The 15,873-nt window shown below is 46.8% G+C and overlaps 1 protein-coding gene across 3 annotated transcripts in view; it reads right to left on the reverse strand.

Annotated features, from left to right (window-relative positions):
* Nucleotides 1-15,873, reverse strand: part of LOC148507965 (uncharacterized) — a 61,604-nt gene that overhangs the window by 23,008 nt on the left and 22,723 nt on the right. The gene's annotated exons all lie outside the window — the stretch shown is intronic.

Raw genomic sequence — 15,873 nt, forward strand, 5'->3', positions numbered from 1 at the left:
AGAGATTTCTGTAGTGACAGAGGAGGGTGTATGAGAAGAGATTGCTGTAGTGACAGAGGAGGGTGTAGGATAAGAGACTGCTGTAGTGACAGAGGAAGGTGTAGGATAAGAGACTGCTGTAGTGACAGAGGAGGGTGTAGGATAAGAGATTGCTGTAGTGACAGTAGAGGGTGTAGGATAAGAGATTGCTGTAGTGACAGAGGAGGGTGTAGGATAAGGGATTGCTGTAGAGACAGAGGAGGGTGTAGGATAAGAGACTGCTGTAGTGACAGAGGAGGGTGTAGGATAAGAGATTGCTGTAGTGACAGAGGAGGGTGTAGGATAAGAGATTGCTGTAGTGACAGAGGAGGGTGTAGGATAAGAGATGGCTGTAGTGACAGTGGAGGGTGTAGGTAGGATAAGAGATTTCTGTAGTGACAGAGGAGGGTGTAGGATAAGAGACTGCTGTAGTGACAGAGGAAGATGTAGGATAAGAGACTGCTGTAGTGACAGAGGAGGGTGTAGGATAAGAGATGGCTGTAGTGACAGAGGAGGGTGAAGGATAAGAGATGGCTGTAGTGACAGAGGAGGGTGTAGGATAAGAGATTGCTGTAGTGACAGTAGAAGGTGTAGGATAAGAGGTTGCTGTAGCGACAGAGGAGGGTGTAGGATAAGAGATTGCTGTAGTGACAGAGGAGGGTGTAGGATAAGAGATTGCTGTAGTGACAGAGGAGGGTGTAGGATAAGAGATTGCTGCAGTGACAGAGTAGGGTGTAGGATTAGAGATTGCTGTAGTGACAGAGGAGGGTCTAGGATAAGAGACTGCTGTAGTGACAGAGGAGGGTGTAAGATAAGAGATGGCTGTAGTGAAAGAGGAGGGTATAGGATAAGAGATTGCTGTAGGATAAGAGATTGCTGTAGTGACAGAGGAGGGAGTAGGATAAGAGAGTGCTGTAGTGACAGAGGAGGGTGTAGGATAAGAGAGTGCTGTAGTGACAGAGGAGGGTGTAGGATAAGAGATGGCTGTAGTGACAGAGTAGGGTGTAGGATAAGAGATGGCTGTAGTGACAGAGGAGGGTGTAGGATAAGAGATTGATGTAGTGACAGATGAGGGTGTAGGATGAAAGATTGTTGTAGTGACAGATAAGGGTGCAGGACAGTGGTGGTGAACCCAGGCACTCCAGCTGCTGTGGGAGTACATATCCCAGCATGCACTGCCAGAGTTTTGCTATTATGGAATACTAAAACTGTGGCATGGCATGCTGGGATAAGTAGTCCCACAGCAGCTGGAGTACCAGGGTTCGCCACCACTAGTGTAGGATAAGAGATTGCTGTAGTGACAGAGGAGGGTGTAGGATAAGAGATTGCTGTAGTGACAGAGGAGGGTGTAGAATAAGAGATGGCTGTAGTGACAGAGGAGGGTGTAGGATAAGAGAGTGCTGTAGTGACAGAGGAGGGTGTAGGATAAGTGATGGCTGTAGTGACAGAACAAGGAGAATATGTGACTGTTCTGTACTCAGTGATTATTACTCACCTGTGCTGATATCTGTAGGGATTTCCTCCTCCTTACACTGCTGATCACCCCCCACAGGAGAGTGTAGGATAAGAGATTGCTGTAGTGACAGAGGAAGGTGTAGGATAAGAGATTGCTGTAGTGACAGAGGAAGGTGTAGGATAAGAGATTGCTGCAGTGACAGAGGAGGGTGTAGGATAAGAGAGTGCTGCAGTGACAGAGGAGGGTGTAGGATAAGAGATTGCTGCAGTGACAGAGGAGGGTGTAGGATAAGAGATTGCTGCAGTGACAGAGGAGGGTGTAGGATAAGAGATTGCTGCAGTGACGGAGGAGGGTGTAGGATAAGAGATTGCTGCAGTGACAGAGGAGGGTGTAGGATAAGAGATTGCTGTAGTGACAGAGGAGAGTGTAAGATAAGAGATTGCTGTAGTGACAGAGGAGGGTGTAGGATAAGAGATTGCTGTAGTGACGGAGGAGGGTGTAGGATAAGAGATTGCTGTAGTGACGGAGGAGGGTGTAAGATAAGAGATTGCTGTAGTGACAGAGAAGGGTGTAGGATAAGAGATTGCTGTAGTGACAGAGGAGGGTGTAGGATAAGAGACTGCTGTAGTGACAGAGGAGGGTGTATGATAAGAGATTGCTGTAGTGACAGAGGAGGGTATAGGATAAGAGATTGCTGTAGGATAAGAGATTGCTGTAGTGACAGAGGAGGGTGTAGGATAAGAGATGGCTGTAGTGACAGAGGAGGGTGTAGGATAAGAGATTGCTGTAGTGACAGAGGACGGTGTAGGATAAGAGATGGCTGTAGTGACAGAGGAGGGTGTAGGATAAGAGAGTACTGTAGTGACAGAGGAGGGTGTAGGATAAGAGATGGCTGTAGTGACAGAGGAGGGTGTAAGATAAGAGATGGCTGTAGTGACAGAGGAGAGTGTAGGATAAGAGATGGCTGTAGTGACAGAGGAGGGTGTAGGATAAGAGATGGCTGTAGTGACAGAGGAGGGTGTAGGATGAAAGATTGTTGTAGAGACAGAGGAGGGTGTAGGATAAGAGATTGCTGTAGTGACAGAGGAGGGTGTAGGATAAGAGATTGCTGTAGTGACAGAGGAGGGTGTAGGATAAGAGATTGCTGTAGTGACAGAGGAGGGTGTAGGATAAGAGACTGCTGTAGTGACAGAGGAGGGTGTAGGATAAGAGATTGCTGTAGTGACAGAGGAGGGTGTAGGATAAGAGATTGCTGTAGTGACAGAGGAGGGTGTAGGATAAGAGATGGCTGTAGTGACAGTGGAGGGTGTAGGTAGGATAAGAGATTTCTGTAGTGACAGAGGAGGGTGTATGAGAAGAGATTGCTGTAGTGACAGAGGAGGGTGTAGGATAAGAGACTGCTGTAGTGACAGAGGAAGGTGTAGGATAAGAGACTGCTGTAGTGACAGAGGAGGGTGTAGGATAAGAGATTGCTGTAGTGACAGTAGAGGGTGTAGGATAAGAGATTGCTGTAGTGACAGAGGAGGGTGTAGGATAAGGGATTGCTGTAGAGACAGAGGAGGGTGTAGGATAAGAGACTGCTGTAGTGACAGAGGAGGGTGTAGGATAAGAGATTGCTGTAGTGACAGAGGAGGGTGTAGGATAAGAGATTGCTGTAGTGACAGAGGAGGGTGTAGGATAAGAGATGGCTGTAGTGACAGTGGAGGGTGTAGGTAGGATAACAAGAGATATGGTAAGAACTTACCTTTGTTATCTCTGTTTCTACGAAGTCCATAGGGTCCACAGGGTCGACCTTGGGGTATAGGTTGGGAACCAAATCCGGGCACCACGCAGTTAAAGCTTTTAGCTCCCAGGATGCACTGGGTCCACTCTCCCTATAACCCCACCCCCAAGCCAGAGGCACCTCAGTTTGTAAGTAGCCAAAGGCCGGAGGAGGAGAGAAAAAGAGAGAGAAAACTGGAACACTCAATAACCATACTCACAGAAATGGGAGACGGAAAACCGGTGACCAGCCACACAGCCCATATGAAGCCAGGTGCGTCAGGGCGGGCGCCCTGTGGACCCTATGGACTTCGTAGAAACAGAGATAACAAAGGTAAGTTCTTACCATATCTCTTGTTTTCTACTTCAGGGTCCATAGGGGGTCCACAGGGTTGACCTTGGGGATGTCCCAAAGCAGTTCAACCAAGGGTGGGGACGCTCCTGTGCTGAGAGGAGAATCCGTCGCCAAAAAGGAAGCATCCTGAGAGGCAAAGGAAACCAATGCCTAGAACCTTAAAAAGGTGTGGACAGAAGACCACGTGGCCACCTAGTAAGGCAAAACAGCCGAGGCGCCACAGCGAGCCGCACACGAGGGTCACATGGCCCGAGAAAAAACAAGCATCAACAACAGGAAGGCCTACCCATGGGTAGGCCCCTGAGGAAGACCTACGAGGCCATCCAGCCAACATTTGGTTATAGGCCGGCCATCCTTTCCTGTGAAAACCAGAAATCTCAGACCACCAATAAGGAGTCCGATTTCCGTAAGGAACCTGAACGGATCACATAAATCCAAAGAGGCCAGACCACAGTCAATGAGGCCACACCAGCCGAGAGGACTGGGGACAGAATGGCCGTACCATAAGTTCCAGAATAATATGGAACCTGAAAACCACTAAGAAGAAACACAGGGCGAGAGCAACTCCCACCCTGACATGATGCCCTCCAGAAGAGGGAGCCACATGAGAACGCTCCCAATTCAGACACTCTCCTGGTTGATATAAACACCCTGAGAGAAAGAGAGAGCCTAAGTAATAGACCATGTAATGGCTATCACAACCAGCGGTTCCATTGACTGTCCCCGGAGGTAACGAAGAACCACTACTTACTCCCAAGGAGTCCCTAGGGAGGACAAATGGAGGCATAATCAAGAAAACACTCCAAAGGATGAACTGGATACCAGAGTGGAGCAATTCCATATCTTTTTTACCAATTATATTTTTATTAGATACCGTAAATAAATTGAAATATTATAATAATCTCAACAATAACATATACAAAAAAATAAAATAAAATAATATTTAAAAACACAATAAAATAAAAGGAGGGGGACAAAAGAAAAAGAGTAAATAGCTAAATTTTTGATACTACACACTCAGAAAATACATACAAATATCACATTTTCAAAACGGTATTGTATAACCCAGTTCTATATCGACAAAACAATACACTTTTGGAACTCAAGAGACAATATAATTGGAAGGAGAAGGAGAATGTAGTATTCCAATATCAGTTGGGCCAGGTCTCAAGGGATTTCCTCCCAGACTATCCCTATATTCTTTCCATTTAAACCACAGCATATGGGGCGAAGAGACCGCAGTAGAATAGTTACTGTCCGCTGTCTCAAAATCACAATGGCAATTTACTTTATTTATTATATGACCTAAGCTGGGCACACAGTCTGTTCTCCACAATTGAGCAATAGCAGCTTTTGCAGAAATCAGAATGTGCCCCAATATATATCTATCTCCCTTTGATAAGTTCCCCGGGAAAAAATTAAACAGAGCAATAACCGGGTCCAGTGGTATCCCCACTCCCGCAATGTCCCCAATCAAGGTGAACACTTCGACCCAAATAGGTCTCAGTAGAGGGCATGACCAAAATACATGGAAGATACTGCCCACTTCTCCACACTTTCTCCAGCAAAATTTAGAAATGGATGGCCAAATCTTATGTTGTTTCTCAGGGGTGAAATATGATCTATGGAGCAATTTTAAGAACATTTCTGAGTGATTCATACAACGGGACATCTTATAGCAGGTTCGAAAAATCATTTCCCAATCTTCCTTTTCCAATGTTCTTGACCAATCCTTCTCCCATTTTTGTAATGATGTGAATTTGTTTGGTCTATTCTCCGTTATTAGCTGTTGATACCACCATGTAATGCCACCTTTTTGAGTAGAGGACTGGAATTGTTTTAGTATATACCCAGGTAAGGAACTGTGTTGGAGATTGAGGGAGGGTAGGCTCTGAACCCAATGCCGCATCTGCAAGTATTTAAAAAAATCCTGTTTCGGGAGACTGAACTTACTCTGAAGCTCAGAAAAGGAGATAACTTTTCCACCCGACATCATATCCCCCAATGAATTAATTCCTGCAGCATTCCAAGACTCCACCTGTAGGTTTCCAATTAGTCTAGCTATACAAGATAATGAGAGAGCAGTTGTCGGTAAGGAAACATCTTCACGCTTAATAACGAATCTATTCCATGCCTGTATTGTGGCACCAACTGAACCAGAGTGCCTGGAACTTGGGGGCTCTGCGGCGACCGGAAGCCATAACAAATCTGGGAGAGCTAGGGGTTTAACGGCCTCCGATTCCCACGCAACCCAAGGTTTAATGTTATCCTCCATAAACCAATCTCTCGCCTGATTTATCAAACAAGCATACTGGTATTTCTCTATATCTGGGAATGCAACTCCTCCTTCAAGTTTAGGTAAAGAGAGAGTTGCTCTTGCTATTTTCGGCCTACCCCCTTTCCAGATGTATCGGCCTATGGCTTTGTTAAATTTATTGCACATAGGTTTAGGAAGAACTCTGGGAATAGTACGAAACAGATACAGCAGTTTTGGCAGTAGCACCATTTTAAAGGCAGCTATTCTGCCCAGCCAGGATACTTCATGTAGCATCCAGTCTTTCAAGGCCACTTCAAAATTGGCCAGTAGAGGGGCATAATTGCATTCAATTATATCTTTGGTTCTAGTCAGGCGCACTCCTAAATATTTCAGGGAACATGATACCCATGAATAGTTAAAGGATGATTTTAAAAATTCTAATGTGTCCGTGGGGATATTTATTGGGAGGGCTTCGGATTTATTAGAATTAAGCTTATATAATGAGACCCTTGAATAAGCATCCAGCAGATGGTGTAGAGCAGGGAGGGAGTCTCGGGGATTATACAGACTAATCAAAACATCATCCGCAAATAGACAAATTTTGTGGCTAGTATTCCCCAGCTTAGGGCCCTGAATTTCATGTGACCCTCTGATTTTTTCAGCCAGAGGCTCAATTGCTAGCGCGAAAATTAATGGGGAGAGAGGACACCCCTGACGGGTGCCATTAGAGATGTTAAAATTAGAGGAAAGGCAACCGTTTACATATACCCTAGCTGAGGGGACCGTGTACAATGCCAGAATGGAATCTACAATTAATCCCTGAAACCCAAATTTCGTAAAAACCTCCCGGAGGTAGCCCCAGTGTAGTCTGTCGAAGGCCTTTTCCGCGTCTAATGATAAGAGTAGTAGTTGTTTTTGAGCCTTCTCACAATGTTCTATAATATTAAAGGCTCGTCTAGTGTTATCAGGTGATTGGCGACCCATAACAAAACCCACCTGGTCTGCATTAATTAAAGATGGTAGCAGTGGGTTGAGTCTTAAAGCTATTAATTTGGCGAAGAGCTTAATATCAGCATTTAGTAGAGCAATGGGCCTATAATTCTGAACCTCAGTGGTGGGTTTGCCTGGTTTATGAATGGCTATAATCTGGGCTTCTAGCATTTCTTTGGGAAATATTCCTGACTTGGTAGCTTCATTAAACACTAGTAAAAGTACCGGCGCCAAATCCGCCTTGTAAACCTTATAAAAATTAGAGGGATATCCATCAGGACCAGGGGCTTTATCTAAGGGCATGAGATCTATAGCTTTCTCAACCTCTTCTATGGTCCACGGAGCATTAAGAGTTTCACATGTGGCCGAGTCTAGGACAGGGAGATCTACATCCCTGAGGAACTCTTTAATTCCCTCTAAGCTTGGTTGAGGAGTTAAAGGATCCTCCCGTAGATTATATAATTTAGCATAATACTCAGCAAAGGAGTTTGCTATTTTAAACGGATCGATCACCCTACCCCCTTTCGATTTATTAATCGAATATATCTTTTCTCTAGCCCGCTTTCCTCTTAATTTACGGGCAAGTAATCTCGATGCACGGTTTCCAAATACATAAAACTTCTGATTCAAACGGGCAAGGTTCCTATGCACCTCCTGTAGTAAAAAGACATTAAGTTGCTTGCGTGCCCCAGCTAACTCTTTATATATGGTTTTATTTGCTGGGTCCGCTTTATGAGCTGTTTCTAGTGAGTTAACAACCTCTTCTAAGTTTGCCCATTTTAATCTATATTCTCGTTTAAACTTGGCGGCAATTTGTATTGCAGAGCCCCGAACAACAGCCTTCAAGGTGCACCAAAAATTAAAGACAGAGGTCTCATCTGGTTTGTTATTGATTAAGTATTCCGATAAGGACTTCTGAATATGTTGTTGAGCCTCTGGCTGAGCAAACATATGTTTACCTAATCTCCACGGGCCAGGGATATGTTGTCTATGTGCAATGTCCCATGAAAAGAAAATAGGGGAATGATCAGACCATGCCATAGGCATAATATCTATTTTTTTAATAGAAGATAGCGTAAATTTATCAGCTAGTACTAAGTCTATTCTTGAGTACGAGCCATGAACATGTGAGAAAAATGAGAAATCTCTATCTGCTGGATGTTTAATTCTCCAAATGTCATATAGCTCATACTCTGCAAGGAGCTGTCGGAATCCTCTAGAACACTCGGTAGACTGCCGATTCCTGGGCAAACTTTTACTGGACCTATCTAACAAGGGGTCGGGCACAAGGTTAAAGTCTCCCATAATAATAATGGCACCTTTACTGTATTTCTGGAGAAAAGCACAAAATTTCCTACAAAAATTCAATTGACGTGTATTGGGGGCATATAGGGACGCTATGGTAACCTCCTTACCCTCTAATTGACCCACCAGCACTAAATATCTCCCTCCCGGGTCAGAATATTGTTTGTTCAGTACAAATGAACAATGTTTTGAGATAAGGATTGCTACTCCAGCTTTCTTAGATGGACCGCTAGCCATATAGCAAAGGGGAAATCTATCATTATTAAACGCTGGTGGAGAGGAGACGCAAAAATGTGTCTCCTGAACTGCTACAATTTGAGCCTTTAATTTATGGAAATGATTTAAAGCGAGCCTTCTCTTATGCGGTGAATTAAGCCCTTTGGCATTAATTGATATCAGATTAACCATAATAAAGTATTATGAGATAGTTGAAAACCAGTGGGAATTTGTAACCCCTGAGCTGTGTATAGCGACAATTTGAATCAGTACATCTTGGCCTACTACAATCAAATAATAAAAAAACAAAAGGGGGAAGAAAAAATAAATGAATAAATAAAAAACAGAAAAATAAAAACACAATGATAAAAATTAAATAACAACAAAAAGATAAACTAACTGAAATGCCCTCACTTGAGGTCAGAGACGGTTGCCTAACCATGGCAACACGATTGGGGTACATGGGAAATTAAACACATGTCATACACCACCTTAAACAACATTAGGAATACAAGGTCATAACTATAACCTAGATCAGCGGAACTTCTAGACCTGAGATAAGATAACTTGAATTTCTCCCCAGCCTACAAAGGAACCCATTTAGACACTATGACCAACATAATAACAAAGAATCTAACTCAATATTACAGTCTTACGGTTCTTGAGACTAATCAACTCTACCATATAGGCATGGGGAAAAAACAAAAAACAAAGTTATTCGAAATCATTACGATTCAGCAGTCGACCAGTCCTTCTGAATATGGCGAAGAGGAGAGCATCTAGAAGAGGACACTTCTACCTTCATCTCTGAAAGAAATTTCTCACCCTCTTCAATAGAGGAAATGGTGGTCAAGGAGCCATTGCGTGAGATGAGGAGTTTAGTAGGAAAGCCCCATCTGTAAAGAATATCAGCTTTTCGAAGGGCAGAAGTGATAGGTTGAAGTGAACGTCTCTTTAGTAGAGTAGCCTGCGATAGATCTCCATATAATTGCAACTGGCCCATAACAGCGGCCGTTTCCTCCGATGGAAGAGAAGCTTTCAACAGAGCCTCTTTAATATGGAAGAAGTGCATACACATGAGGACATCTCTTGATGCGTTCTCTGGTGCCCTTTTGGCTTTGGGGAGCCTATGAATACGGTCGATCAAAAGATCAGTAGATTTCGCAGAAGGAAGAAGCTTTTGAAACAGAGACATTGTGTAATCGTGGAGGCTGCTATTGGATATATTCTCAGGAACGCCTCGTAGCTTTAGATTATTTCGGCGTGAACGGTCCTCCAAGTCACACACTTTATCTTTGAGTGATGCTATTTCATTCTGCATTGCTTCATGCATTGTGATGAGATCGTTATGTGACCCCACCACTTCACCCATTTTCGTCTCCAAATCATCCGTACGACCTCCAAGATCATCTATGGAGTGTTGACAAGACTGAAGAGTAGCCCGAAATTCAGCTGCAACTTCATTTTTAAATTGTGAGAGGAGTTTTTTCATTGTACCCACTGTAAGAACTTCTCCATCCTCTGAAGTATCCTGAGAGGGGCCCGGAGGTGTCGCCCCTTCGCTTTGTGCAGGTTGAGATATAGCGGACCCCTTTCGTGCTGCAGACTCATCAACAGCCTTTGATTTAGGAGATTGAGATGAGGCTTTGAAGAAAGAAATTTGAGAGACAGGTTTCTCGACTCTCGGCTTCTTAGGCGCCATGTATGATATTAAGATTGTTGCAGAATAGAAATATGAATTAGCACAGACACACCAACATGTAATGACTTCAATATGCTGAACTGATCTCAGGTCTTACTATAGGCGGTATTGAACATGTGTTAAAGTGAAGTAGCGACTACATCTCACTGAGTTCAGAATATACTTGCAGAGTAATTACTGATAGATTTGCTCAAATAAAATAAAATTGGCTGTGCTTAAGCAGAAGAGTCAGCCTGAATACTTTCCAAAATGGCCACCGGACCTTTATAGAGATCTCATTTCAGGCCTGGCTGTGCTGGGGAAAATCTGCCCCTGACTCTTGGATGTCAGGACTGGGGGAAAGGCAGGAGGGGAGCAATCTCAAGCCAGTTTATATCAGGCAGCCTAAGCCACCTACTCACACCAGCAGGACAGCGCAGATGACAGATGCAGGCTGAGTGCAGGACGCCCAGCTACAAATACAGCCGACTCCTGGGGCCTGTTAATCCTCCTTCTAGAGGGTAAGGTGAGCACCAGCAGTCCCTCAAAGAGATCTCCGGATAATGCGGGGCAGGAGAAAGAGGCTACCTTAAGGCGCGAGTTGCGCGTTACCGCGGGGCGCTCCGGCGGGTCCCACTCCAAATCCAGTCCCCGGCTTCACAGGTCTGACAGGCCTCAGTGCGTCGCTATGCGCCGGTGGTCGGCTGACACTTTCCCCGGACTTCTGACACAGCCGCAGGTGTCCCAGCAGACTCCCGAGAGGCCCCGCAAAGCGCTTCAGACCTTTGGGGTCCGGGAGAGGGTCTCATTAACCCCTTTTGTAGGGGATTCAGCAGGAGCCCACAGGGATTGTGTCCACTCGCGTCTGCAGTCAGGCCACGCCCCCGCAATTCCATATCTTAACCATACTGACAGTGTAGAGATCCGCACTGTCAGGAAGACCAGGCCAAGTGTGAAACCCAAGCCAGCCGGAAGGAATGCCAGAATATCTGGAAATCCTGGACACCGGAGGATTGTATCGACAGGTACAATACCATAAGATTTATGGCTGCCACAGTTTGTGGTAGGTCCCAGCAAAAGCTGATCCATGTGCTCTAATCATTCCAACGATGACAAAGCCAGGGAAGCCGTAAGACCACTGTAAGGACACAGTCAAAGACAAACGACCCAGGTCCAAGGCAAAACCAAGGACCCTGAGACAACAGGTCCAGGCAGTGAAGCATCAGGGATGGAGTATCGATGTAGAGACTCCGAAGATCCAAGTACCCCTGACATCTGGGGCAATCAGGAGCCACCAGCAGGAAAGCATCTCCGTCTCGATTGAAAACACTTCCAAAGACCTCGAGGAAGAAGGGAGACCGGAGAACACAGGTACACAAAGTGGAAGGACCACTTCACCGACAAAGAGTCGCTGAAGGTTGCTTCAGAATCCCCAGAGCTGGACTGTAACACCATAGTGTGATAAAGTCAGAAGGCCATGAGGGTCACCTCAGGGGGGCCCCCCCTGCTCACCAGGAGATGAAACCTCTCTTGGGGAAGAGACTAGTCCCCGGGATGCACGTCGTGACGGCTGAGGACTCCCGCTTCCCAATGGAGAGCTCCTGAAATGAACGCTGCCGAGATGGTCGGGAGGAGACCCTCGGACTATGTCCGAATATGTGACATACCTGTCATTGCCACCCAACGAACAGTGTTGCTAAAAAGGAAGCCACTGTCCTGACCCTGTCGGACTGAACCTTTTCAGGTTCACCGGGAAACAAGAGTTATGCCAGAGTAAGTTAATTGACAGGGTGGAATCGACAGACGTCCAACTGCACTGAAAAGGATTCGATCCAGACACTGTCCATAGCAAAGAAAACCCTGGACGAGATGGCCATAGCCACCCGGACAGGGACCGACTTGCCTCCGGAGAGAGCATCATCGTTTGAACAGTTATCCGACAGAAAAAACTCGTTCCATCTGGAGATGAGCCAATTATGGAAAGGCCTGGAATGGAACTGAGCCCATTCCACCATGCATCCCAGAGTGTAAAGACATCTGTCGACTGCGCAGACAACCATGTACTCCTAATGGAAGAGAGGAGATTCCGTCTTACGCCAGAAGAATTCTCAGATTCTGAGAATCCAGCAGGGATCCTAGATGAAGAATACCCAGAGAGGGATGCAGGGAGGACTTTTTCCCCGTTGATTAAACGTCTGCACCCTGAAGAAGCCACAGTCATCCTGACCTGGCCGTAAAGTACCCCGGTGATCCCGCTAAGAGCAGGAGGCCGTCCAGGTACAGGAGCATTGGGATATACTGAACAGAAGAACTGTCAGAAAATCCAAAACGCTGGTAAACCCCTGTGGGGCTGAGGACAGTCCCAACAGGCAGAGCCCGAAAAATTGTAAGTGTTGCTGTGATACAGCAAACCTCAGCCCATGCTGAGGAAAGGTCTCTGTAAGTACCCGTAGGCACGCGTCCTGTATATCCAGTGATACCATAAAGTCCCCAGGTTCCAAACATCGTATGATGGAGCATAGGGATTTCCTCCTGAGCCCAGGTAGCTTTAGGAACTGGTTCAGGGAATTGAGACAGAGAATAGGCCAAAGAGGACCATTCAGCCACCGCACCAGAAAGAAAACAGAACAACCAGTCCCTCACTGAGATAGTGGGGATGGCCTAATTAGCTCCGCTTACCGCAACAACTGCATAGCTTTCTGGATCTGTAAGGCCCTTGTAAAGAGGGCGTACCCTCCTACCCACGTAGCCGCGGCAACTTGACACTAATACCGGGCGAACTGAGAAAATCGGTATCTCCCAGTTGTAGGCCTGTCCCGTCAGGCTGAAGAGATATCCGTAGGTTCAGAAGCAGGGTCGGCTGGCAGTCCAGGCCTGCTCGGTACTGGATATGTCGGCCCTTGTAGATGCCGACAGTCTACGAAGAAACAGACCTTTAGGCTGACCCAGAGGACAAAAAAGACTTAACAGACTTAGTCTGAGGCCTTGTAGTGGGCATAGCTGAAAGCGGTAAACTTGTCGTTAGTAATACTGCCAATGTTACTACAATCTTGTCAAGGTCAGGACCAAACAATATCAACCCTAAAGATGGTATCTGCACCTCTGCATTCCCAGAGCGCAGCCATAGGGTATTACGGAGGATACAGTCGCAGCCGGAACTCTGAAAGTTAGGAGACTGGTATCCAATATAGGCATTTCCACCTATGACAACAGCATATATTACGTGAGCGACCAAATACATTTGAACCCCCGACGTGTTGGAGGGGAAAAAACGTTACAAATGCATCAACCCAATATGCAATAGTATTAACCAACCATGCTATAGCCATGGTAGGATGGGTAACAACTCCTGAAAGCAAGTATACTGATTTCAGGCAGAGTTACCACCTACGGATCCGAAGAATCCGACCACGCAGGAATGGGAGGCGTAGTAACGTCTGTAATCAGACGAGTAACGCGCCCATCCACCCCAGGAGGGGCTCGTGATGACCCTCAGGGAATTTGGGACAGGAGGCCAAACACTGTTGTAACACCTCCTATCTGGCAACAGCCAGAGTCCCGCTATGCGATCCACCCGCTAGTCAGCAACAGGGAACCCGAAGGCACGCAATACTGAGGGTGTATGATACAGGTGCAGGTCAACATTCACTCTAACCAGAATGGACCTGCTACCAGCCCTAAAGCAGGGATAATAATACCTGAAATAGGCTTCCCCCCGTGTAAGAGGGAAAGAGCCCCAAACAGTACCCAGTTCACGGCAGAGCCAACTGGGAAGTAACCACAGGGCGTCAACCACGCCAATTAGCGTTTCGTAGAAAACGACATCCACCCAGGGTGGCTGTTGTGGTAATCCCTGCAAGGGGAATGACAGACTATTGTGGCACCAGTGGGAATTCATATACTGCGAAAAACCCCTGCAGGGAGCGGTAGTCTGTGTCACAGGGGAAGAGTACAAGAAGCTGCGAGATACCCTGAGATGAAAAGGGCAGTATGGTGAAGTAACCCCAAGTGAGGTACAACAATGGGGCCCGCCCAGCGATCCGCAATTGAGAGGATCCCGAGAAAACAAACCGCCCAAGGGGGTCGTGAAAGAGGCCAGCACCAGATGACGCCACATACAGAACCCTTTATGAGTCAAATCCTCCGCACTAACACCTGCAGCACATGACTTGCAGGATAGTAAAAATGGGTGCAGTATAACGCTCTATCTCCTGGTCAGACATATCTGACCAATCTTGGCGGAAATATTAAGCAGCGCTATACTGGTCCTGACTGAGGCCAAAAATTAGCTGCAGGGACCCATTTTCAGCGTATGCAACACACAGTTCCATCTAAAATATGGCAACGTGCAGCACGCAACAGTATGTGACAAACCACACAAATATTAACAAGTATATAAATGTGAGGTCTCAGAACCACCCTAAGTACAGCTGTATTAGGGCAGATAAGGAAAGGGATAGATATACACTGACAGGTGAGAGAATAAAGTACAGTCAGCACTAGCATAAGTCACATACAATGCAGATATATACATATATACATAAACATGTCATATAATATACTGCACTATTACACTGCATTCAACTGCCCAGATTCAGTGTCTGGGAAGGCTACAGCGCTGTGTACACTGACCTGATGGTGAGGTACGCAGGGGGACTGGACCAACTGCCATCTCCAGAGATCTCTGCTGCACCACAGAGAAAATGGCCGCTGGAGACCTCAGAAGAAGCGTGGCCCGCGGAGGAAGCAGCTCAGCGACGCCAGACTATGGATACTGTAAGGCGCGCTGAGCTGAGGGGAGGAGCCGCTGTAACAGGGAAGGCTGCCTCCCCTGGCCGGCTATTAACCCCCGGGACGCCGGCTCCCTGCACCGATCGTTAAGTCCCTGGTGGTCTAGTGGACACACGGGGTATGGGGGGCCCGCCGCCACTGCCGGCGCCTCCGGTCTGTCCCCTGAGACCGGAGGCACAGGACTCGGTGATCCGCGACCTTACCTGCTCCCCGTGGATCCGGCAGCAGTCCTGGGCGCCCGCAGAGTCCGGCTAGTACAGACTCTGGGGTCCCGCTGAGATCCCCAGATCTGTACTGGCGTCTCAGCGCCAGCGGGGTGACGGAGCGGCAGCTTAGACGTCCTATGAACAGTCCGACGCTGCCGCCCTGAAGAGTCCAAAGTCCATGGAAAAAACTTTGTCCCTAAAAAAATAAAATAAGCTTAGGGGCTGCTAATCAGCTCCCCCTGCGCTAACGGTGACCCGACTACGGCCGGGCACCAAATTAAACTGAGGTGCCTCTGGCTTGGGGGTGGGGTTATACGGAGAGTGGACCCAGTGCATCCTGGGAGCTAAAAGCTTTAACTGCGTGGTGCCCGGATTTGGTTCCCAACCTATACCCCAAGGTCAACCCTGTGGACCCCCTATGGACCCTGAAGTAGAAAGATTGTTGTAGAGACAGAGGAGGGTGTAGGATAAGAGACTGCTGTAGTGACAGTAGAGGGTGTAGGATAAGAGATTGCTGTAGTGACAGAGGAGGGTGTAGGATAAGAGACTGCTGTAGTGACAGAGGAGGGTGTAGGATAAGAGACTGCTGTAGTGACAGAGGAGGGTGTAGGATAAGAGATTGCTGTAGTGACAGAGGAGGGTGTAGGATAAGAGACTGCTGTAGTGACAGAGAAGGGTGTAGGATAAGAGATTGCTGTAGTGACAGAGGAGGGTGTAGGATAAGAGATGGCTGTAGTGACAGTGGAGGGTGTAGGTAGGATAAGAGATTTCTGTAGTGACAGAGGAGGGTGTATGAGAAGAGATTGCTGTAGTGACAGAGGAGGGTGTAGGATAAGA

This window comes from Taudactylus pleione, unplaced genomic scaffold, assembly GCF_031769625.1.
Source record: "Taudactylus pleione unplaced genomic scaffold, aTauple2 ptg000377l, whole genome shotgun sequence".
Classification (NCBI taxonomy): Eukaryota; Metazoa; Chordata; class Amphibia; order Anura; family Myobatrachidae; genus Taudactylus; species Taudactylus pleione.